The sequence below is a fragment of the Mauremys mutica genome, chromosome 11 (genome assembly GCF_020497125.1).
Source record: "Mauremys mutica isolate MM-2020 ecotype Southern chromosome 11, ASM2049712v1, whole genome shotgun sequence".
NCBI classification, from domain to species: Eukaryota; Metazoa; Chordata; order Testudines; family Geoemydidae; genus Mauremys; species Mauremys mutica.
The window spans coordinates 59,597,430-59,624,172 of NC_059082.1; the positions used below are offsets into that span (position 1 = coordinate 59,597,430).

The window sequence follows — 26,743 nt, forward strand, 5'->3', positions numbered from 1 at the left end:
TAAAATCTACCCTTACAATACATTCAAGTATATGACTGTTATTTGCTATTACATAATAGATAATATAGTTCTCTGTGAAATGCACACTAATGTGTAGGCTTTTATTTTATATATATATATAAAAGTGAATGCGCTATATATATATATATATTATCAGCATATTCACTTTTGCCTAAGGAGTAGTTGAGACCAACACCTAATAGTAAAACAGGAAAATATAACCATAATCATTTTATTTCTTTTAAATATTAGTTTTAAAGTTTTTTCAATGTTTCGTTTGTAATTTTTTTGTGTGTGCAATTTTAGACCGATTTGGGAAAATGACAATTGACTCAGGGCTCTTGACTGGGTGTTACTCCGTTATTTAAGTTATTTAGGATCATAGCAGTTAAAAGGGAGCACACCTATTTGTTCATGAAGTATAACCCACTGCCAGTGTAGGATAAGATCCCCCAAACTGAGGATGCATGTCGTCTTAAACTGATACTTCATTTATTTTGGGCCAGCTGGCATGAAGGAATTATTTCACTTTTCAGATTCAGTGTTTTACTCGTGTATAAACAATTTTTTTTTCCAGTTAGAGTGGAAAAAAAGCTTTAGCAAATGGAATATCTTAATATATTCTTTGGCAATTTCTTTACAAGTAGAAGTACAGATTAATATGTGCAACTGTATTTATCTGAAAGTCACAGATTCCAAAAGGTGCATCTAATCCTAAAATAACTTAAATCTTTTTAATGTTATACCTGTGGAATTCACCTTTTACCTATCCAATCTACAGCGTGGCCAAGTTCTGCCCTTGGGTACATGGGCTCATATCTCACTGGAGTCAATGGGATTGTGCCTGCATCCATCTGAATGAATTGGGCCACAATCAGTAACATCTAGAAAAAGTACTGTGAACCCGTAACACTTAGGTTTGCCAACTTTCTAATCACAGAAAACGAAACAGGCCTGTCCCACCCCTTTTCCGAGGCCCTGCCCCCAATCACTCCATCCCCCCCGCCCCCCCGTTGCTCACTCTCTCCCACCCTCATTCACTTTCACCGGGCTGGGGCAGGGAGTTGCGGTGCAGGGTGGGGGGGTGAGGTGCAGGCTCTGGTGTGGGGCTGGGGATGAGGGGCTTGGGGTGCAGGAAGGGTTGAGGAAAGTGCAGGCTCCGGGAGGGAGTTTGGGTGTGAGAGGGGACTCCGGGCTGGGGCAGGGGGTTAGGATGTGGGAGAAGGTTCGGGGGTGGGGTCCCGGTGGTACTTAGTGCGGCTCCTGGGAAGCAGCCACCAGGTCTCTGCAGCCCCTAGACACATGGGCGCCAGGGAGGATCCGCATGCTGCCCTTGCACCCACAGGTGCCACCTCCGCAGCTCCTGATGGTCGCGGTTCACGGCCAGTGGGAGCTGTGGAACCAGCCTCTGGGGCGGGAGCAGCGTACGGATCCTTCCTTGCTGCCCATGCATCTAGGGCTGCAGGGACCTGGCAGCCACTTCCAGGAGCCACGTGGAGCTAGAGTAGGCAGGGAGCCCCGTTGTGTCACCAGCGGTGCCAACTGTAGCCGCCAGGGTCCCTTTTTGACCAGGCATTCCAGCTGAAAACTGGACACCTGGCAACCATAATAACACTTAAACTCCAGTTAAGGTCTGGTCTAAAGCCCACTGAAGTTAGAGTCTCTCCATTCACTTTGAATCAGGCCCTCAAAGCACAGCTGATGGCCATTCTGAAGAGACTATCTGTTGAAAGTGAGCAGTTGAACTTCAAAAGGCAATCAGACACTGTGTATTTAAAAGCAGCAAAGAGTCCTGTAGCATCTTATCATGCTCCAATACGTCTTTTAGTCTATAAGGTGCCACAGGACTCTTTGCTGCTTTTACAGATCCAGACTAATATGGCTACCCCTCTGATACTAGTGTATTTAAAAGATTCCAGTTAGTATTGAAATCATGTAAGTCTTTTGTAGGCCCCTAAGCCATACATGCATCTCATGCTAAACTAGTTTAAGTAGCTCCATCCCTATCTTTCCAGGTGTCTGTTTTTACATGTTTTTGTGTGTATATGAGGTGCTAAAAAGCTTTTTCATTTTTTTCTAAACCAAAAAAGTAGATACTACTACTATTCAGCTAATTAAAACATTGCAGGACATGTTTATTTCATATTCTTTAAAAATTAACTTTGAGCTAAGGCCAAAAATGGAGTGTTTCATCTCAAAAGGAGATACATAGCTGTCACTATAATATGATTACTAGCAGCAAATGCTATAATATATGTATTGTGACAAAGTTCCTCCTCTACCTTGGTGGGTTGTGTGCTTATTGGCTGATTTGCTCGCCTCACAGATTCACCCTATGGGTTGGGAAACAGCCCAGAGACCTTCCCCTCTGATAGAAGCCACAGTCCAGGTCAATTCCTTCTGTGTTTGATCAGGAGTTGGGAGGTTTGGGGGGAACCCGGGCCTGCCCTCTACTCTGGGTTCCAGCCCAGGGCCCTGTGGACCGTAGCTGTCTAGAGTGCCTCCTGGAACAACTGTGCGACAGCTACAACTCCCTGGGCTACTTCCCCATGGCCTCCTCCCAACACCTTCTTTGTCCTCACCACCAGACCTTCCTCCTGATGTCTGATAATGCTTGTACTTATCAGTCCTCCATCAGTATGCCTATTAACTCTCAGCTTCTTGCATGCCTCTTGCTCCCAGTTCCTCTCACACTCTTCCTCTCCTCTGGCTCTCTTTGGCCTGACTGGAGTGAGCCCTTTTATAGATCAGAGGAGCTTTAATTAGTCAGGTTAATTGGAGTTAGGTGTGCTCATTACCCTGGAGCAGCCCCTGCTTTGGTCACTCAGGGAACAGAAAACTGCTTATCCAGTGGCCAGTATATCTCCCTTCTACTACTCTGCTGTTCCCAACTGGCCTGGGTCTATCACAGTATATAAATGAGAAGACAGCAACAGTCAAACATTTTTTGGGGGAAAACAAAGATGTTGAACAAGAGCAATTTTAAATACCTATATTGAAGTCAAAGGAAGCTGCCTGGGCACTAAATTTGGACTATAGAATGTTAATAAGTATTAAAGAGATTGGTGGGGTGGACCATTGTGGTATTAAAATAGCACTGAAATGTGTAAAGGTATTTAAATCGCTAATTCCTAGCTTAATTCTTAATTTAATTCAATGGAATTAAGTTACTTTAGCTCTACTGTAAGCGTAGGCAGAATTTATTTCCCAGTTTTGTATGTGTCTATAAGTTAAAACAGAGAATGTGACATTGATCTGGTTTATATATTTAGCCAACCAACCCTGAACCTTCATGAATTAGGAAGTCAGAGTCATTAGTCGTTTTATATAAATGACTTTGTGTTAATGACAAATATCATAATATTCTCATAGTGCAATTATCGATTTTTCTCAAGCTTATGCAGAATTAACAACCTGGCTTCTAATTGTCTCACAGACTAGGGCATGAAGAGTTCACATATTTTGTAAATTAAAATCAATATTTTCAATCTCTCCTAAAGGTAATTTTCCTAATTTAGTGGACATTTCCCTAACATTTATTTTGTCTTTTAATTATAAAATGGCAGGTTATTGATTTTTGTGTATAACCTCTTCAAGTCCCAAGTGCATTTTTATTGCCAACACAGGGAGGTGTTTGCCCCTCTTAATGAGAAGCTTTAATTACTATTAGAACAGTATTAATTTAGCTTTATGAATTATGACATGTTGCCTACTACATTCTAAAAAGCTCTTATCAAGACACTTCATTTTTTTATTTTTATCTGAAATTTTATTTCTTTCATACATACAGGCATTTTTTTTTAAACTGCACATCCAACTCCTATGTTGTTAGTGCCTTTAAAATACTGAATGAACAATAATGTTTCCCACAGACGTATTTAAACTTGGTTGAAAAGCAGTGTATTATTTTTATTTTAAAAAGAATTACATTGAGATCTCCTAATGTAATAGAAAACGAAACAGTAAAACAGCAATGTGGTGTCTGCCCACAATAATTGAATGGTTTGGCAAATTGTGCCATGCTGTCCGATGTCATTTGGGGAGGACGCAATAAAACTTTTGAAGACTTCAGAATTAGAAATAAGGTTTTAAGATGGGTAAGATTTTTAGTTTTTTAATTTAATTATGGTTTCCAGTGCTACCATGTTAAAATTCAACATGGAAAATATCTATTACTTCACATTGTTGTATGCAGTGTTTTGTAGCTGTGTTGGTCCCAGGATTTTAGTGAGAGAAGGTGGGTGAGCTAATGCCTTTTATTGGACCAACTTCTATACTGAGACAATGTTCTGTGTGAGCTCGAAAGCTTCTCTCTCTCACCAATAAAAGATATCACCTCACCCATTGTCTCTCTACTACTTCACAGTCAGGGCAAGCAGTTCTGTTTGCCTGCTAATAAATGATGAAAAATTTGGCCAGTTTGGAAATAAAAGATGATATATCTACAGAGAAACTGTTGATTTAAAGCACCTTTAATCTTCATAAATAAGTAAAAAAACAGAAGGTTATACAAAGCTGTCAGGATGGCACTGATGAATGGCAGATTCACCCGTTTCTCAATTGCCGGTGAAGACACACGCCGCAAGGCTTAACCGCGTTATACATCATATCTGCCAACTCATTTCTGTGATTAAATATTCCATCAATGTGGGCTATAAGGCGGTAAAGCTTAACAAGATTCATAAGATGCACCACTTGAATACACATAACTCACTTCCTTGGATGGAGAGCACCCCGCATGCAAAAGAAAATTAGAATTGAGTTAAATTACTCCATAAGACAAGATCAATAAAGAAAGGAAAAGATCCCCTAATGCAATGGAAATCTAAGATATAGTTATGTCCTGATAACTTGAAGCAGACAATTAAAGTCAAAAGTGGAGAAATGTAATGTGAATCAACTCCAAAACCCTGAAGATAATGGTAAACAGTAGGACTAGTGACATGATTGTTATTGCTCCACCTTTTTCTCTAAGTGTACTATAAAAGCAGACCTTTTATTAAGAAAATGTGTGACAGATAAAATGGAGAATGAAGAGAGATACACGACAGACCCTGCATATGCAAGTAATTATTTCCCTGTGAAAGATTTTACAGCAAAACTATTTTTTGTCCAACTGAGTAGCTTTATAGGTGGCTTTGAAATGATCATGGCTGAAGCAAATTAGAACATCAAGAAAGTATGTCTGCTTTTGCCAGATGATAACATTAATAGCATTATGATATTAATGGTTTAATATTTTGGTGAGGGTGTGTACTTCGATGACCAGTCTGGCAGGACAACAATGTGCTAATGAGGTATCTTTTGGAATACAGATGTTGTAATTAGGATTTCTAACAAAGCACTCTAACAAAAGACAGTGGAGACTGTACCACAACATTGACAAGTTTCCACAACCTTTCCATTCCAAGATCTTTGTAAAGCACTCCAGCAATATTATGTTGAAGGCAAAAGGCCTGAGCTTTATTAGATGAAACCCATTAACAGTTTGTTTGTTTATTTGTGCTCAACTGTTAATATACACACTTTATAATTTTTTAAACTTTCTTTATCTTCAAATAGACCTCTTTCAACTAAAAACATACTGTTCGGAATGAGAGCCGCTTCTGCTTTAATGAGGAAGTTATAGTATCCGATTTCTTCAACAAGAAGTGCTTGACAAAGATGCCATTGCCATTTCAATATAATTTTGTCAGAACACCATTTAAAAAGGGTACAGGTCAGCTCCTCCCGAGAAATCACAGGGAGAAGTACTGTCCTGTTTGTCTTGCATGTAAAGTTTTACAAGTTTTGTTTTATTTATACATCTAACTAATTTTAAATACATTCCAGGGTGACTACTAAATAAACTGTATTAATCTAAAGCCTTCTTTCCATCATTATTGTGCTGAAATACAGTTTCCAGGATACAGATTCTTATCTCCATTTGAAGGAGTGTTCTGCTAGAACACTAGTTCTTCTATATATTTTCAATACCTCGTCTAAAAAAGAGACTTTGGAGTCATTGTTGATAGTTCTCTGAAAACATCCACTCAATGTGCAGTGGCAGTCAAAAAAGCAAACAGAATGTTGGGAACCACTAAGAAAGGGATAGAAGATAAGACAGAAAATATCATACTGCCTCTATATAAATCCATGGTACGCCCACATCTTGAATACTGCATGCAGATATGGTTGTCCCATCTCAAAAAAGATATATTGGAATTGGAAAAGGTTCAGAAAAGGACAACAAAAATTATTAAGGCTATAGAATGGCTGCCGTATGAGGAGAGATTAATAAGACTGGGATTTTTCATCTTGGAAAAGAGACGACTAAGGGGGAATATGATAGAGGTCTATAAAATCATGACTGGTGTGGAGAACGTAAATAAGGAAGTGTTATTTACACCTTCTCAGAACACAAGAACTAATGAAATTAGTAGGCAGCAGGTTTAAAACAAACAAAAGGAAGAATTTTTTCACACAACTGACAGTCGACCTGTGGAACTCCTTGCCAGAGGATGTTGTGAAGGCCAAGACTATAGCAGAGTTAAAAAAAGAGCTAGATAAATTCATGGAGGATAGGTCCATCAATGGCTATTAGCCAGGATGGGCAGGGGTGGTGTCCCTAGCCTCTGATTGCCAGAAGCTGGAAATGGGCAACAGGGGATGGATCACTTGATGATTACCTGTTCTGTTCATTCCCTCAGAAGCGTCTGGCACTGGTCACTGTCGGAAGACAAGATACTGGGCTAGATGGACCTTTGGTCTGACCCAGTACGGCCATTCTTATGTTAATCATATTTTTATCTATTTATTTATTTTTGTCATGGGCATATTATGTGTTTAATGCCTACCCTTCCCATTGACTTAGGGCATCTTGCAGCAAATCTTTCTAACAACTACCCAATTCTTAACACCAAAACTAAGTTCTACGCTGCACCTGTCAGTCCTCCTGAGAGAGACTTTTTACTCTGAATGGTGAATAATTGAGTGGTTTCTTATACTATAATTAATAGAATGTACAGTATTGTTGCAAAGGCATGAAGAATCCCATATTCCCTGAAGAGATTTTTTTTTAATATTCATAACTTGAGAAAGCTAAAGACTATCTAAAAGACCTAGATACTTTAGACAGCTAATCTTCTGAGCATGCATGAGCAGAGAAGAGGTTGCTTTTTGTAGAGTTCCTGTTTGCAAGAAGCGGGCAAAGGGGTTTCAGACGTGACCTTGAATTCTAGAGTAGATGAATCTCTCTCAGATAACAGGCCATTATTCTGGTGAAATATGAAGAAATGTTACTATCCAGTTACAGCCTTTAGGCACCATTGTGCATGATGATGTATTAGAGGATCTGTGAGTGTAGGGAAAGGCACAGGACTAGTGGAAAAAGAAGAAATGTTAAAATACATTAGTGAATGTAATCCACCTGTTAAGGTGTTAGAGATACTATTTCCCAATTTGGTTATGCAACTAGATTATGTTTAATTTTTTCCTGGAAAAAGTCAAGCTGTGCTGGGAAAGTCACCAGCAAGATACTCCAATAGAGGTTTAAAGACTCCTCATACAGCTACTGAGATGATATACTTTTGTGAGCTTTTCATAGGGGTGTATGAACTATGCTCTTATGTGTCCTAAATATAAATACTCCTCATTTTTAAATGGATACTATAGTGATTTTTTTCAGTGTGGCTACAAAGAAAAGTCATGTTATTTACTTTCTGTTATATGGTTGTACGGTGCCTTGCATAATGGGGTCCTGATTGATGGCTGGGGCTCCTCTGCACTATCACAATAGAAATAATAATAATAATAATATTTTGGGGGACTGATCAGGCACCTTGATTTGCCTCCTTTCATAGGCAGATCACAATCCCTCTGTGTAGAAGTAGGGCTTCTGTTCTCTTCCTTGGGCCCTGCACATGGTCCAGGGTTCTGAGAAAGGAAGGTGTGGGAACCAGGGCTGGTTGGACTGGGGAGGATGCACTTTGTTGCCTGTGCACCTGTGGCATGGAAAAGTTAATACACCTCTTGGGAAGCTGTTACCAGAGGGAGTCCATTGAAGTTGCTCTGACAAGCAGCTACTGCAGGGGGTGCAGGGCCTTGGGCTGGATAGTTCTGACCCTCCTGCATATTCCCATAAATCCATCAGATTTTGGGAGTGATGTTTTGGGGAGGGGTAGAAGTTAAACCTTCCACTTCCCACCAGATGATATGATCCAGGGGAATCTCTGTGAGGAAATTCTTGTTTAGTTTCCTTTGGAAAATGTCCTGTCCCGAAGTTTTTACTGTGAGAGAGGATGATCTGGCCCTTAGTTATCTTTACTAAAATAACCTGCAGTGAGGAAGGGAAAAATGACACACGGGTGCTTCCAGAGGTGACCAATGTATTCATATGTGAAATAATAATGGAATAGTTAAGCATTCTATGCCTTAGTAAAGGATTTGCTGCTAAAAATTAAGAACAGCTACCTAATATTCAGTCTGCCATTTCAATACTGAGCTCTGTGATTCACCACATCTCTTTTTATGTAGGGAACTATTGTTATATCCATTTTACAGACAGGGAAACTATTTTTTAAAGCATGATTCTTTAAATACACCATACAAACAAGATTCCCATTCTTGGTTCAGGAGAACCATCTACCTCCCCATGTTATAACTGCCTCAGCTCCTTTCAGAACCTTTTCAGTCGACTCCTTTCCAACCACAGTCACCACCGGTGCCAGACTTTGTCCGATACTGCTCTTTCCTTCGGATGGCTCCACCTGAGTGGGTTCTCCCACCTCAGTAATAATACAGTCTCTCTAAATTAATCACCCCACTCCGAACTGTGATGTTTCACTTGAAAATTTGTCCTCAGCATGGCAGTTCATATGGAACATAGGGGTGGGTCTCGTGCTCCTTCACAACTGTCAGTGCCTCAGAACACTAAGGTATTTGAAGTGCTAGGAGAGCTCCAACTTGTCTCACAGTTGTAAGCTGAGATCCAAGAGTGGAAATCCTTTTTTAATGATCTCTTCAAAGAAGTAGAGTTTGGTAAGTAATTTCTCATTGTAGCTTTATTGAATAAATAAATTTTTATTATAAATATTTATTTATAATTAACATAGGAACTATTGTAATATAGCACATGAAAGCACATAATTATGGGAGGAGGCAGGAAATTGCTGAATAAATGGAAATACTTTGTATGAGAGAGGAATCACACATTTTTTTCTCTTTCCAGGGCACCCATCCCTGCAGTGTCTGAGCACTGGGATTTTATCCCTATGCTAATCTTTCAGTCTCTGAGCACCAGAGTATTTCACTCAGCAGAAACGGGTGTCCTAGAAACACTACTATATGAGTGAATGAGCCATGTTTCACACAGAATCTTTTGAGCCTTAATGATTGTTTATACAACAACTTTAGCTCCTCAGATAAAAAGTTCACTCTACAGTACATGCAAAACATAACTTTTGTACAGTCCTGTTGTGGTTTTCTATATATATTTCAATTACTTTGCAATCTGATTAGATGTGTGACATACCAAGGTACAATCCAGACTAGTTGGGGGCTGTGTCAGCCTTGTCCTGCTGCAAGCCTGAATGCCTTCCAATGCCTAGCTATAGTAGCTCCCACCTGGGCTGCTCACAAAGAGCCTTCCAGCATGCAAGCCTGAGTCTCTGTGTGTAATTGCAACCTGCCAGTTACACCCTGGTTCTCACCAGCCTCAGCTATACTTCAGCGAAAACCCAACACACCCCCAGTCCTGTATTTCTCCCTCTAAACGTATGTCCTGTACTGCCCAGCCCTCCCCTGGACAGTACAGATATTTTAAGTCTATTGTTTCTTTCAAGGAATAATATACCAATTTATTATCTTAAATAGAGTTACCCAGACACTTCAATTTAAACTCACTGGATTAGATAAAATGGTAAAACAAGTTTATTAACTACAAAAAGAGAGATTTTAAGTGAGTATAAGTAATGAGACATAAAAGTCAGAAATGGTTACAGGATAAAACACTTACTAGTGTCTAATTTAACAAAATTATGTTGTATTGAAGCAAAATTTCTCACCACGTTTCCAGCAAAGTTACTGACCCCTCTTCCCCTCCCCCCCCCGCCCCAGTCCAATGTCTGTTTTCATCTGTCATCTTAGGTACAATGCCGGAGAGAGATGGGGTATTCCTTCTTTTTTATAGTTTCAATCCCTCTCTTGAAAAACATTTCCAGCTTAGAACCAGGAGACAAACAGTCTGTGTGGAAGGATAATCCCTGCTGGTTTTTTCTACCTGTGTGAACTTCCTTTGTTTTCCCTTCCTGCTTGATGACTCTGTTTTCTGCTTAAATGCAAATTAAGGCAAGCACACATTCTTTTGCTTAGGGACAGACCTGTTTGCTGACTTATTCCTGCCTTGAGTGCAGGGAACTGAACTTGAAGACCTCTCAGGGTCCCTTTCAGTCCTATGATTCTATGATGATTCTGCTTAGATAGGGCAGTGGGGTTTGGAAAATGTGTTAATGACCTCATACGGTGGAATCTTATAACTTCACATACAATGTTGCCACACATATTTTATCAGGACAATACTGACCAGTGAATTATGAGTTTTCAAATTGTATCTCACAAGGCATACCTTATACAAAGATTATTACATTAGTGCAGGGGTAGGCAACCTATGGCACGCGTGCTGAAGTTGGCACGTGAGCTGATTTTCAGTGGCACTCACACTGCCCAGGTCCTGGCCACTAGTCTGGGGGGCTCTGCATTTTAATTTAATTTTAAATTAAGCTTCTTAAACATTTTTAAAACCTTATTTACTTACATACAACAATAGTTTAGTTATATACTATAGACTTATAGGAAGAGACCTTCTAAAAACATTAAAATGTATTACTGGCACGCGAAACCTTAAATTAGAGTGAATAAATGAAGACTCGGCACACCACTTCTGAAAGGTTGCCGACCCCTGCATTAGTGTGTAGGGTGTGAATAGAGGAGTGTATTCCATCACAATATGCCTTTAGTTTTGAGCTCTGCTGTCAACTAAGCAGTTTTTCCCTCTAAATTTATTCTAGGACATTATTAGTTAAACAGATTAATTTGTTTTCTAAATACAGACAAATTAACCAAATATTCCTTAAATATCCCTTATGTTAATTATACCTAGATGTACATTTTCAAAGCATAAAACAAAGCTGTAACCACTGTTTAAAAAATGTAATGTTAAAGTACTATCATACAAATGGTAAAATCCCAGTTAGATTAACAACACTGATGACAGTTAATGCATTTCTTAAACTTCTATGGAGCTGTTATAACCCATTACAGACGAAATATTGGTTTATGAAAAATTAATAAAGCCAGTAGAAAATGGAATTCAACATCTGTACTAGCTATTTACATAGAAAGAATCACCCAGAATTAATTATGCCTTATGCTACGTTGTAATGAGTTTTTCATTAAAATATATACCATTATGGAAACTAAGCAAGGGTTATTCAAAGAATAATGCCAACGGCTGTTTTGTTTTGTTTTTTTTTTGTTTTTTTTGGAGAGAGATTAAATTAGTTAATTGGTTGTACATTTAAATCTGAAAGTTTAATCAACATATATTTATCATTGTGTTAGTCTGCATATTTTTTGAAGAAATACAACAAATCTTTCCATGTTAAATATGTGAATATCCTGTATATGTATATGTCATAGTATTAATTATAAAGTGCAGTACAATAAGGTTTTGATCCTGCCCTCATCCAAATCTGTAGAAGAATTCCCATTGACTTGATTCTTGTATGCTCAACTATAGGGAAATTTACAGTAGGAGCTGGTGGAATGTGCTCAGCGAAGAACTATATCAATGGAAGTTTAACCACTGCTTTCAACAAAAATATTCCCCAAACCGCAAATTTTACTAATCTGAAGGCACCAATGGGAACCAGAGAATACAGTATCCTCATGTACAAATGTGATAGTGATGAACACAGAGTGAAATGCTTCATGGAACCTCATTCGTTTTTATGAAGTAGAGGAAAGAGGGTGCTTGGTGTACATTGGCTGGGAGGCTGCTCCAGACACTGTTACAAGGAACAAAGATGGGTCAGGGAGTAAAAGAGGTACAGGAGCAGTCATGAGAGAGTGAAGGATGAAGGAAGCAGGTGGACATGAAGGCAGCAGGGCACAGGCTAGGACAGAGTTATAAAATGCTTGAGACTAGAAAAAAAGTTGAAGTACATTTGGAAGAAGAAAGGAAACTAGTGCAGAGACATAAGAATAAAGGAAACATGGGCAGAGCAACAGGGAAGGAAAAGTCCTCACATGTCTGTGCCTCCTATATGAATAGGTTGAACTTTTAAGAGAAAGAGAACTTCCTTCCTTGTTCTGGGGCCACAAGTTGGACGCACGCACGCACTCAGAGAGAGTTAATTTACTGGTGCCAATCCTTCCAGATACTGGTTGTAAAGATCCCTTGCTTCTTTGTTTGTAAGATAAACATGCTCCTTCTAGACCCAAAGATAAAGCATACAGAATGGAACCAAGCACACATGTACATTTACCTATAACTGAGCTACATAATATGATTATTTTAAGGGGGGAGGTATTCCGTTTAGGTCAGGGATATCAAACTCCCTTGTGAAGAGAACTGAATTCCAATTTTAATCATGTTCTGTGGGCTGGTGTGTGAATTTAAGACCACATGCACTCTCAAACATACAGGAGAACTGCCAACGACATTAGAGGGAGGTTTACACAAGGATCAAGTGGAAAATAGGGCTTTTACATAAATAACTAAGCTTGTAGTTAATATCATTTATTATTATTCAGTACCTTATTTCGGTGTTAGCCTCACTTAATGGGGAAAGATGCTCATCATTAGAATTAGCATTTTCATCTTTTTCTTACCCTGCCCCCTCCTCATTTCACTGTCTCTCAACTGTCTTGCCTGTCCTTATGTGTCTCTTCCTTTTTTCCCACTGCCTTTCTCCCCTTTAATGTAACATCTCCCAATTCTCATCCCACATGTGGTCATCATTCCCCCTTTTCCCCAATCCATTTGTAAACATAGTTAGTAATGAAAGTGTTAATTTGATGACGATAACATTGTCATTAGGCTTTAGCTTTAATGTCCCCTTCAGATTAATGGTGGCTGCAGAGTTTACATCTCCCAGACACATTGTTTCAGGCTGTTCACAGATACAGGAAGAAACACTGCATTATGTGCCTTCGATTTATGTTTGGCAGGCTATCTTCACCACTAAGAAGACTAACTTTATTTTGGTTTGTTTTAATTTAACATTTGAATTCCTCAGAATCTTTCTGTACTATGCGGGTGATAAAAATATATCAAGTGGACATGATGTCATTCTGTGCTGTATAAATGTTTCAAAAACATATTCTTTTAGCTTTCTCGTGTTTTTTTTATAATTTTCCTTGCCACATTTATTAATTAGCTAGACACAATAGACCTATCCAGAGTTAGACTCTGTAGCATCCTAATCAAGAGGGAACTCTACTTCCTTCCTGTTGATCATAGCTCCTCTTCATTATCATGTTAGTTGCCAGGTCTGTAGTTTTCTTGTCTTGTTTTTAACTTCAGCATTGTGGGTATATTTTTACATTCCCCCACAGCTAAGTAGCTTTTATAACTCCCAACTGTGCATTTTTTAAGGGTACTGCTACTTGCAGCCCAAGTATACCTACATTTTTAAATTAGGAATATTCCTCAGAATTGATATAGGAGTAGGAGGGAGGTTGCAGCTCCTAAAATCAGTGAAAGTCATTCATTTCCTGAGCACTTGCAAAGTAACAGGATGAAACTCTGAGAACTCTGGGATCACAAAGACGGCATACAGATACATTTTCACCACCCTATCATATAGACTGGACCTAAGGACGGAGCCCTGTATGATTGGAAGGTGGCTAGCAAATTACAGGCATGACTATAATCCAAATAATAATAATATATGGAGAGCAATACCCTTAAAAGAATCTCTCAGAATAAAAGACAAGGTGATCATTAAAATAATTGTTTATTCAGGGCTGAGTGGGGGGTACTTACCATGTCAGAAGTTAATTACAGTTATGCACATGAATGCATAGCTCTGATTAAAGGAGGAAAAACAAAGCCAGAAAAAAGATCAGTCACAGAGGATGGACATTTAGGCAAACCAACTGCTTTAAAATATGATGTAATATCATTAATATAGTTTATTAGAGTGGAAAACAACTCTGCTGTGTCAGATCCTTATTATATCTGCCAGCCTAATCCTAAAGTAGCTCAAGGTTGTCATTCATACTAAATAAGTTGTTGAACTATATTCAGAATGCATGGCTAACTCATTATCCTTCCATTTCCTCTCCAGCATTGTCTCCCCATTTCAGGGTACCAGATTACAGATTCTCCATTGTATTTGCTCAGCAAAGATTTAATACCAGCTCCTTCTACACTGAGGTTTCAAATGACCAAGATTTCATTATTTTTTACAAAATATACTGCTATCTATTTACTTGTTACAGAGGTGCTCCAGAGTTAAGGCTGCCTTCTGAAACAGGCTTAAAATGGTACATAAGTTTCTGTTTTTCTCTACATTTTTTTCTTTGTGAAACTTGTTTGGGAGTAGGGGGGAAAGGAATTCTTGCACTTAACTGAAAGTGGATCTTTCAGTTAAAGAAATGTTTCTATATTTTTTTTCACCATTACATAGTGTTTTCATGTGCCTCTGCAGTTCCAGGGCCTGTAACCTCACAAGTGAACAAGCACAAAAAAAAAAAAAAAAAAAAAAGCAGGGATCATGCATCACATGTCAGGGGTAGTTACAATTATTCAGAATGTGTTTTGATTGTGAAGGCAGCAGAATTGTCTGGTGGTGAGGGAAGGGGACTCTGGGTACACAACAGGGAGGTGATCTTCCCAGCAAAGAGATACAGACATGCACCAGCTCTGCTCAAGTTAGCACCCAAAAATAGTAGTCTGGTTACAGCAGTATAGGCTAGGCACTGAAGTACAATCCTGCCCCGTCCCCGGATATGTATGGAGTCGGCTAGCCTGAGCCACTGCCTGTGCCACTGTGGCCATGCTGCTATTTCTAGGCACCTGTCACCTGCTGGCTGGAGTGGCTCACAGCTGTGAGGGCCTACCTCAGGGCAGACTCTCCAAGCTGGTGGTGTGTTCTATAATTAGATTTCACCAAGCCAGTGACAAATGTGAACTCCTGGCTAACTATACCAGTCTTACCATAAGAGTCACAGTCTCCTCACACTCTCCAGTCTATCTTGCCACCCAGACAAACTAGCTAAAAGGAAGTGAGAGTTACTGAGAGGTTAAAGCAGGTACAATATATGTACCGGGGAGACACAGTTTATAATTCCAAATGGTAGCAGAGATGTAGTAATCTGCTAGTTTCCCAAAAGGTTCTCAGGGCCACCCAGAATAACTCTGGGGAATCTCTGTCTTCTCGTTCAGTTATTCTAAACAATCCAGAGATGAAGGATGTTTCCTTGAGTCCATTCTTATAGGTTCTTCTCACCGAAAACAAGCTGACAGTGTCACTTACCTGGGGAGAGGGGTGGGAGTCCTTTGATGAGGGAAAGTGAAAAATGCATTTTGAGTCTTTGACCTCTGATCATCACACACTTGCTCTGAAATTAGCATTTTTCTGTTTAAAGTTCTTCATTTGCATTTCACAAGGCTTCTTTCTTGTCTGACGGGTTAATAAATTACAGGAGTATTTACAGTGTAAATGTTTGCTATTACATTACCGGTATAACAGTGAAAACAATGCAAACAACATTCCATTAGTTTCCATGAGGTTTAAACACCCAATACACCCTTATACATTTAACAGTCACTTTAATCTATACTAATAAACAATTGAATTGACCCGGGGCTTCAGCATGAGCTGGCACCTGGTCTGCCAGGGTCACAGCACTGGCGGGAGCAGGATTAGTGCGTGTATATCTATCCGTGTTAGGAATTACCCCTCCTAGCTTCTGTGCAGACGTACCCTGGGAGACAGAAGTTTTAGTCTTGGTTCTGGCTCTGACATGTCACTGAGGGCTAAATTGTGCCCTGACACTGCCAGGTTACATAAAGCAGAAATCAAAAGGTTCTTCAGCTCTTCATGCCTCCATGCAGACTCTAGTGAGCCTGCAGTCTTTGCCCTCACCTAGCATCACTAACCACTCCCAAAGGGTGAGGAAGAAGGCACAGCTGTAGCCCTCACTGAACTGCAGCCCACAGAGCTGGCTGACTATTGTAGAGGAGAGCAAACTGTACCCTCTTACGAAGCAGTTGTATTTCCAACTGTCTGTTAAGAGGTGGTATAGCACAGATAAAACATGTGTTTTACTTTATTTTAAAACCCAAAGAAAGCAAATAGAGCCAAGACTGAGTTTAAATTAGAAGTGGAGTTCTCAATGCCAACTTTTGAGCCTGAAGACCATTTTCAGTCTAAACAGTATAAATAGTTCTGTTGAAACTAGATGAAGAGATGGGAAGTATTGGCCTGATTTTCAAAGGTGCTGAGCACCTAAAAATTCCGTTAACTTCAATTGAGGAATTATGAGTTCTCAGCACTTCTGAAAATCTGTGTGTGTGTGTGGTACAAACACGTACACACTGTCAAGTTCAGCCGTAGTAAAGTTTCTATGCAGGAAAATTGCAGCTGTTGAAATGCTGCTAGCTCCATTCCCTTTCACCTTCTCACACGGTTTCAGAACCTGTTTTCAAACTTGGAGTCATTTGGTGGTAGTATGTGAATAGGATGTGAGAGGATTTACACTAGACTAACAAAGGATGCATCGTGTACTTCTCTCATGAGTTATTGATGACCTCATGAGATATAAGAGATCATCAGTAACAAACAAATATAAAGTCTGTAGACAGTCAGCTCAAGGTATATTCTGGTTTATGTGACAGTTGAGTTTTTATTGGTGAAATGTTTTCTTATTGGCTATAATTGAGAGACTGGTTGGGGCTGATTAAATCAATTTGGTATTTATTATTTGAAATTTCAGTTTTCCTGTAATTCTTCTTTATCATGAGCGAATGTATGATGGAAATGGCTTACGCTACATGTAAGATGTGATTGCAGTATTTTGTGCTCTGTGGCATGCATACCAGTGAAGTAAGAGACATATTGCATCTTTGCTTTTATGCCAGCACCACTTTCCCACAACCTAACAGTGTCATGGCCTAGCCCAAATTCATAGGCATAAACCAGGTGTGATGGCATGATGTCAGTGACATGCTTGCCACATGGCCACTATTGTGCAGTACACCATTGCTGCTATTATTATTTCTATTATGGAAACACCCAGAGTCTGAGACTGGGCCCCATTGTGCCGGGCCCTGTACACACAACAAAAATTGTACAGTTTTAGTATGTGACTAAAAATAGAGAAACAGAGAAAGAGTGATGGACGTGGTACAAGTGATGTTTTGTATAACAAGTATCAGTGTCAGCTCACTTGTTGCCTATCCATTGTCAAGTGTTTTGTAGATATTACAATGGAGGTGAGTTTTAAGGAGGATAATGTAGTGGTTTCACTAATTTTTACAAGGAACTTCTCCCATGTATAGCATAAAGAGCAGCAGGAGAGAAAGCACAAAGGTGACTGAGGCAATAATGAACTAGAGCATGATGGAGACCAACATCACTGGCAGAGAAGAGATGGGGGAAATGTCATGGTCTCAATAGCATAGTAGCGTTGATAGACCTCAGGAAGCACCTTAGCGGTCACAAGTAATTATTTTATATTGGATTATTACAAAATTATTCTACATGGGGATATACCCAGGGATCAGTTAGAAACTACAGTTGGTGCAGAACTTGGCTTCTTAAAAGCCACAAGGAATATATAAAATTGGCTGTTTCATAATCAACTGAACTGGCTTCATATTAGCTTCCAGCAGCAATATTAGGTCTTGACTTTGATTTATAAAACACTAGAGTACTTGGCTTGGCCTTTGGCTACCTACGGGCCCCCTTTTCTTCCCTCATTCCACTGTAATTCTTGGACTAAAAGCTCCTGTGTTTAACTGATTGGGATAAGGTTCTCAGTGGAGTCCTCAACTCCGTAATTTTCTCACCAAGAGAAGGCTGTCTGAGGTTTTTCTGTCCTTAAGGCAAGGATAGTCTCTGGACTCAAGTGTTTGCTTGCAGATGGTGCAGTGGAGATGGGTAATTTTGGGCTGATGTCACTTTTTTCTCTTTAGAAAAGAACTAAAAAAACGTTTTTAATGTAATGTCTTCACCTGAGATATGATGGGGCATGAGTTATAAATCTAAAAAATAAATTTAATTCTGTTTAGAGAAGGATCCTAATTATCTGATGTAGAAAACATGCAAAAGGTACTCTGTTGTTGCACAGGCAATATATTTTCAAACCTATTAAAGCCCAGGGCATGCACATTATACATATATTAATAACCAAGGGCTAGATTTTGCAACCCTTACTTGTTTAAGTGAGCACTTAATGTGAGTCCTACAAATGGGATTTCTTGTCTAAGTACTGGTAATTGTTCACCCAAGTCAGTAAGGATTGCACAAACTATCATATAATGTTGTTGCACAACAGTAGCCTTTCTATTAGATGTTTCTGGCCCACATTTGTGGAGTGTGGCATGTTTGAAACAATCCATGCTGAATAATAATTTCACATTATCCATTGGGGTTGTGTCAGTTAGGAACAAACAAAATGCTGGTTCACCGCCAGAAAGAGCAGCAGTATAATGCACTTTCAAAAAAGAAAATCAGTAGGGAGCTAGTCTTTTTTCAAGACAGAATGAGTCACTCTGAATGGAGAAAAACCGCTAATGAGGATCTAGCACCAGACATGGGGCTAGCTATTGGTGGAACTTTGTGTTTCTCAAGTGCAGAACTACAGATACTTCCTAAATCCAGGTCATAAACAAAAATCAAACAGCAAATTTTAGTAGTTCTGATGCCCTGTGGATAGAGATCTACCCACATCATTTGTTTAAGGTATTTATTTTTCCATACAGAAGTCAGCATGTAGGCCTAAATAAAGGAAAGTGTTTTTTTTTTAAAAAATGTTGTATATCCATCAAGTAAAAAAAAAGGTATAATTATCTTGTGTTTGAAATTGTTTTTACTGCACAGGGCTGGCCCTTTAAGGGAGTCAAAGGCCCAGCTTACACTGACAGGCTCTGCTGAAGGGAATGAGCCAACTCAGGTCCATCTGTGAACAGTTAACAGCCTAACTAGCTAGAAGGCAGTTAAGTAAGGCACACCTGGGCCTAATCATAAGTTTAGGAGAGCTCACTTAAAAAAAGTTCCTGTGGAGAAAGGATGCACAAGAGGAAGGGAGCTCCTAGGGAGCCTGAACTAGGTAAAAGCTCTCTAGGCAGAAAAGAGACTACAAAAGCTTTCCATGTAGGGATGCCTGGGAGACACCCTGAATAAACAAGGGAAAGACTAAAGAGCTCTTGATGCAGTAGAGAAGCCTGGGGCCTTATAGCAGAAGGAGCTGCTGCTGAAACCTAAAGCCTTTTTTGTTGTAGGATTTCTAAGTTTTATTGGGGCTCTGAAGTAAGAGCCTTTAAACCCACGTACAAGTGCTCCTTTTAGAAAGCTTTATTAAAGAGAGAGATATACTGCTGCAAAGTAGAATATTTGGTTTCTCTTTTACCAGGCTGTTTAAGTCGCCTCATAGTTACCTCATAAAAGGGGAGAAACTGAGGCAGGGGGCAAGATAACATAGCAATGCCATGTTCAGCTGCAAGGGAGTGCTCAGGAGGTGACGGTGCCCTTCTATAATAACAGTTCAGTGATTAAATGTTCTGTATTTTTAAGTTTAAATTAAAGGTTGTTTTAAAAGGAAACCATAATAGATTAGAGTTAGTAAAGAATTACTGATGTGCTGTTTCCAGTACTCCCCAGACTGCTTCCAGGACAGCAGCTGAGCCTTTATGAGTTTCTTCAGTCATTTTCCATGCTCCCTGCACTGTCTCCAATGACACATGCCCAGGCTTTTTCCAATAGTTTTTTTGTCCTCTTCTGTACATCGGGGCTCACACTGATTGTTGCTCAGCTCCAGGCTACTTAATCCTTAATGATAGACTGATGCTTCTCTCAAGAGAACCAGAAATGTGGATGATGTGGAAAAAAACCACATGTGGAAAAAAACCACAACAATTAAACCAAACTCGTGGAGATATTTGAGGGCTATCACTGTGGTGCCCAATGTCTTACAGGATTAGGACTTTAAAAAGCTGGTGAGAGGGGAAGCTGATTCATCCTTTACAGAGTTGAGGGGCAGAACCTCAGCTGATATTTTTTGTCATATTTCCACTGAGATAATGGAACTATGAAAATTTATACCAACTGAAGATCTGCCCATGGTTGTTTTATGGCTCTTTGATTTTTCACAACATTTTACTGGTATATCCTGGAGCAAACTGTCCTACATCAGGTATGACTACCAGAATAAAAGGGAAAAACTGGGAGTGTAAGAATAATAATTCCTGCCATGTACACAGAGATAAAAATGATGAGTAGACTGTATTGAGAAAGGACAAACAGCAGGAGGAAATTTGACATATTGAAACAGAGGGAAATGGTGATCATGGAATTCATGTAAACTTTAGAACTTTCAGATTGGCACTACTGATTAAAATAAAAAGATTGCGATAGAAATGTTTTAGGACACAGATATTCTGTTCAGCTTTTGTTCGCTTTCTGATGGTTTGCCTGCATAGTTTAATAGCAATTATGTACTTAACTTTGTAAACAGGTATCTAGCAGCTACAGCAATAATGCACTCTATCTAGGTAACTCAATAGAATGAATGAATAATAAATAAGGTTTTGATTTGCCTCTCTTGCTGCAGGTATATGTGAATTTCATCCCCTTGTGATGATAGGGGGTAGCTGTGCCCCATAGGGAATTCAACTTTTGGGTGCAGTTGTAACCCAAACACCTCCTGGGTGTGGTGCTCTGTCTTATCTAGTGGCACCGAGATCACTTAGAGAGCAAGATTAATGAGTCTGCTCTACAGCCTTAGCTAGGGGCCGAATGGCTTTTAGCTCGTGCAGTAGAGCAGGGGTTGGCAACCTTTCAGAAGTGGTATGCCAAGTCTTCATTTATTCATTCTAATTTAAGGTTTTGCGTGCCAGTAATACATGTTAACATTTTTAGAAGGTCTCTTCTATAAATCTATAATATAAACTAAAGATTGTTTAATGTAAAGTAAATAAGGTTTTAAAAATGTTTAAGAAGCTTAATTTAAAATTAAATTAAAATGCAGAGCCCCCCGGACTGGTGGCCAGGACCCAGACAGTGTGAGTGCCACTGAAAATCAGCTCATGTGCCGATTTCGGCATGCGTGCCATAGGTTGCCTACCCCTGCAGTAGAGGCTTAAGCATTTAGCTCCAGAGGTTCCCAGGTTCGATCCCACCCGCTGACTGGGGTCTGTCAGTTTTAAAAAGTCACTCGGGTAATTTGATAAGAATCTGCAGATAGATAACATCACTATCAACTGCTGTATTCCAGATTTTGTTTTTTCCTACAGCAAGTATGGAGAAGTACAAGGGAATACTTAGCTATTCATGTGAGGTAAAGATGTTTTATTTTAAATGGCCTTGTATGTAGAATCTATTAGAAATACTCATAACTGAAAACCATTAGTTTTCAAAGGGGAGGCCAAGGGGGCAAGATAACAGTTACAAAATGTGTGCTGATATTTAAGGAAGTAACAAATGAGATAAGTTAGATGGAAAGCAAGACAATTTTAATTTAGTTTGTGGGCCAAACATAATATGTTGCTTTCTCCTTTTTGACTACCTGCATACGTCTTCAAGGTCATCTTAAAGTTGAATACATTCATTACTGTCTGTGGGTTGTTTTCTACAGTGATAACATGGCATCATTATTTGTATTACAAAGAAAAATCTTCCAATCAGTTCAAGGAATTTCTGGCCTGAACTACACTGGGAACATTTCCTCAAATTCTAACCAGTTTTTAAAAAAGGTTCAGCTACATTTATCTTAAAACCATTTGCAAATGTAGAGTTGAAAATGCTGTTGAAACTGGTTCAGTAAAAATGGTTTACACTGCCTGGAGCCTGGTCTACACCAGAACTCCAACTGGGTATAACATTGTTTTAGCTGAACTGTTATAAAACCAGATACAGTTTGGTGGAAAGTTTCCCTAATGTTGACCAGGCTTCTGTGGGTTAAGTTCATGATACGTTTGAATTTTTAATAAAAAGCCATTTTTGAGTTATTTGAGCGATTTAAAAACAATCCCCTGAAAAATGCTTTGCTTGTTCAAAACACTATTTAGAAAAATATTTATATCTCAAAAACAGCAAGAATTGATTTTTCCAACTATAAAATAACGAAACAAACCCCTTAGTACTGTGCAGAAACTCAAGAAATTTTAGCCCAAAGAGTAGGATTTTTCTTAGAAAAAAAAAATATAACAACCTGAACAGAGGTTTTATAATGGAAATGCTTTCTTAATCATAGGTTGCATGTGAAAATATGCAGGAGGACAGGTATGAACTTGGCATGGTTTTTGGCATTGGAAATAATGTTCTCATCATACCACATGATCCCCTTGGAGTCCAAGAAGTAGTGCAGACTTAGGTTGGGATGTGGCTAGGCAAAATATATGCATCAGTGACATCTGTTGGAATAGACTAGCTAAACTATTACTGATCAGACCACACTACTCCCTGCCCTACCATGACACTGGCAGCCTGGTTAGCTAAGTTTTCTTGTGGCCACTGATCTGTCTTATGGACCTTCTGGTGAACCCTCTGATGGGAGTCTCAGAGCATATAAAATATCCCCTAAAAATTCTTAGCCTAATTGAGTCCCATTTCTGGGTCTGTTTGCCTACCAATGGACCTAAGTGGTTGGACTCAGTGGAGGTTGTCCAGCTATACTGAAAAAAGAACATGAGACACTCTATATGGATTTAATCAGGCTGCAACTTTATTATTAGATGTCTGGAACTACCTGGCAGATAAAAGTGTACAGTGCAGGCAACTGCATGTTCATTCAGATAACTACCCGGGATTTCCACCAGCTCCCCTTCATTTTCCATCCATCTCCCCCAGCCAACCCATGGCTTGGATGTTACCATCCACGCCCCCTTGTAGGAGAGTTAATGTTGGGCTATAAGGAAGGGGGGTTGGTTCCCTGCCAAACAATCATAGGACTTCCAACCCCCCTCCTTCTCTGTTCTATTCCTTTAACCAGCATCTCCTTTTAAAGTCCTTTACCGGGCTCTGTATCTGGTCACTGGATGCCTTTCCTATGGAGTACCTGCACTGGATATCTGCCACAAGGAGGTGCCAGCAATTAGCTTGGTTACCTCTCCCACCCAGTTGAGTTCCTAGACATCTCCCAGTGGCCTTTTTTATAGTGACCAAGAACATGTCAGCCTCCAAGTCTGACAGGTGAACCCCATCCCCGCAAAAGTACTTGGTTGCACCTTGCACTATGCCAGGATCGTTGAGGACACCAGCAGCTGGGTTGCCAGTGACCATGAACCGAAGCACCTGCCCTTCTGAGATGGGACATATTGGTGACCAGCATTACATATCCTGAAATTGGAAGAACTCATTAAAACTTCCTTCATAGTTCAGCCATGTGCCCGGAGCCAAAGATCTCTGTACCACTGACAACATCCTACACCCAGGCTCTGTAGCACTAGCAGCATCCGCTTAGGTTCATCACTAGCTTGTGGTGCAAGCCCCCGAAATCTGTCAAACTGAAAACGAGACAAGGCATCTGCTATGCCATTATCCACCCCGGGCAAGTGCTTTGAAGAAAAACAGATGTTAAGGCTTAAACTTTGTAGTACAAATGCCTTCACTGCCTTCGTGACCCTGTGTGATCTGGAAGTTTGGCGATTGATAACAAGTACCACCGCCTTGTTGTTGCACCAGAAGCACACCTTTCCAACTCAGGTTCCTAAATAAGCACTACAACTAAAATGGGAAAAAATTCCAGGAAAGTCATGTCACGTACTACCCCATTTTGTGTCCAGATAGCAGGCCATTTCTGGGCATATCACCTGCCTTGGTAAAACAGCTCAAAGCCTCTTGAAACATCCAAATGGATTTTCAAACCTACTCCTAATAATCATTCCTCCCTCCATAACAACACCTCATTAAATTGACTAAAAAACTGTTCTCACACCTTAAGTCTTCCTTCATCTCTCTAGTAACTGGTATGTAATGATGTGGCCTGGCTATTCCTGCTGTTGCCACGCCCTTGTGACCAGCTTGATCCTTAGGTAGGTCAGTGTAGTGGAAGGGCCCTCTGCCTATGGACCTCAGTGGTTGGACTCAACAGAGGGTATCTCCTTATGATGTAGTGTGCTCCCGTAGTCCAATAGTCATTTGCTTTCTATGAGCAAATGTGGTAGTTGCCCAGATGAAAGACACACAAAAAATGCAGACTTCTGGTTGCTCTATATGAAAAACTGGCAACAAATTCACTGAAAGTGGAAGAAAGTGCAGCATTAAAATAAACCTTTGCATGAATGTACTATATTTGTTTTATGTCCAATACTTGCACAGTATTTTTCAAAGAACAGTTTTACACAGAAAAGATATGTTGAGAGCTATTTTTAGAATCTGCTTTCTTATAAAAAGAAATAGAAAATCAAGGTGCCTTTATTAGGTTCTACTAGGATTTCTGGAGGAAATGTGGGATTTTATTCCATTGGGATTTTGTAAATTGCCTCCAGTACACTGAAGTTTTCCCCCAGGAATTTACTGTAAAATAATTAAATATTCTCATATATATGTTTTCTGCAATTTAAGTAGTTTTAATGCCAAAAGGAGACACTTCAAAAATCTTGAGCCCTCATTTGAGTTAATCCTAATAAAACTGTAATATCTGTCAAAGGAAATCTAGTAATAATAACTTGGATACTTAGCTTAAATTTATATGTTAGCTGAAATGCTAAACTTTAAAAATAAAATTAGATAAGTGCAATTTAGTAACATAAATGAAGCAGGCACCTTCTTTTTTTTTAAGAGAAATGTAGCAATGTAACTAAATCTATATAGTTGTACAAAGTGAAAACAAGAGAGTCTTCATCTATATGAGTGCTGCTAACAGCGATAAAAAAATATTTAATCATGGACAACTTAGAAGAGGTAAGGTGTTGACTGGAAAACCTTTGATATTCTCTGATAAAAACAGAATCAAGGTAATTTAGACATTATAGATGGGAGAGCTAATAGATTATATAGGATGGGATCCAAATATCAAAATTTTGTAGAAGAAAATGAAAGGGATGATTTCATGATTATAAATATTTTAATTTAAAAAAGTAAATCTTCTGTTTTGTATTTCTAATACTAGCTAAGGTTATTAAGGCTGAAATAATTTTAATATGTAATACAATTTCCTGTGTGTATGTTGGTCATTTATTTTTTGCCTTTTGCTCACTTTGGACAAGATGAAAAGATGAATCAATTTCATTTTTCATTATCGTTTCTAGACAATTTTGTTTTCAGGTTCTTGCAGTAGCACAATATTGCAATAGCCAAGTTGCAAACACCAATTTGACACATCCATATTCAAGAGAGCACTTAAGTACATGTGTAAATCCAATTGACTTAAGTGCTACCCTAAATAGGGATACCTTGCTTAATTGTGGCCCTCTGTGGGAATATTTATTTGTTTAAAAACAGTTTACACTTGTTTTGTTTGTTTGTTTTTAATTCATTTTAGATTTTATATTTTAGTTGGTCTTTGTTTTTATAAGCTTGTTTTTACAAAATCTAAGTTTTGGACCAAATTAGACTTTATCCCATCCCTTTAAGACTTGTGATTGGTGAATCACAAAAGGCAAGAATGGGCAATTCAGACAAATATACAAAAGTTGTGTTACTTAACTGAGTCCCATGAGCTGGGAAACTTACAATGATAATAGGTTCTCTCATGAGATTTCCAGTACTTCCTGGTTTTTGCTAAGTTGACTATACCACAAGGATTGGGTTTTTTTCTCACAGTATTCCAAGTATTTCTGCTTCCTATCATAGTTGGAACCAATAATTAGAGGTGGTTAATAGTTAAAAAAAAAGTTTTAAAAAAGGATTTGGTCTGGTCATGACTTTAGGTTTGGAATACCTCTTAATTGTTCAGGGGTATCCAAATTCTACATAGGAAATACATAGCATTTTCTTTTAGTGGGAATTAATCCATAATAATTAGATTAGCCTTTGAAAAGTCTGTCTACACAGGACACTGTCTGACACACACAACCCTGGCAGAGTTCCTCCTCGATCTGGACATTCCCCAGGCAGTTGTGATTAGGGACTACTTCATGGGGCCCCATGTGCGAGCTGAGACCCTGGGGTCAAACTGCCTAGCTCCTGGGACTAGTGCTGACCCCTCAGACCCCTCCATAGCCGACACCCTCCCCCGCTCCTTGGCTTAAGCACTCTCTTCCAGAACTACAGCCATGTGTGTGCTCTGGATTTACAGTTTAACACTTGAGGGGTGCATAATAGTGAAAGCAAACAGACACTCAGGCTTTGCACAGGATTCTTAACACATTTTACTCTTTACTTAGCAGCACAAGAGAGACACTGCACTAGACAAAATAATAAACCCACCTGTAGCCATTTTCCTTGTCTCTGTTTCCTCTGGAGAGTTCTGTGTGCTTAGGCAGAGTCCTCTGGTATGCCCAGGAGCCATTTCTTCCGAATCATGGAGCCTTTCTAGGTCAGCTAGCTTTCTCTGATTTTTGCTGGTTCCTCAGTTAAACCATGAAAGCATG

The 26,743-nt window shown here is 39.3% G+C and overlaps 1 protein-coding gene across 12 annotated transcripts in view; it reads left to right on the top strand.

The window, feature by feature from the left end:
• Nucleotides 1-26,743, top strand: part of RBFOX1 (RNA binding fox-1 homolog 1) — a 2,584,986-nt gene that overhangs the window by 2,458,771 nt on the left and 99,472 nt on the right. The window lies entirely within an intron of this gene.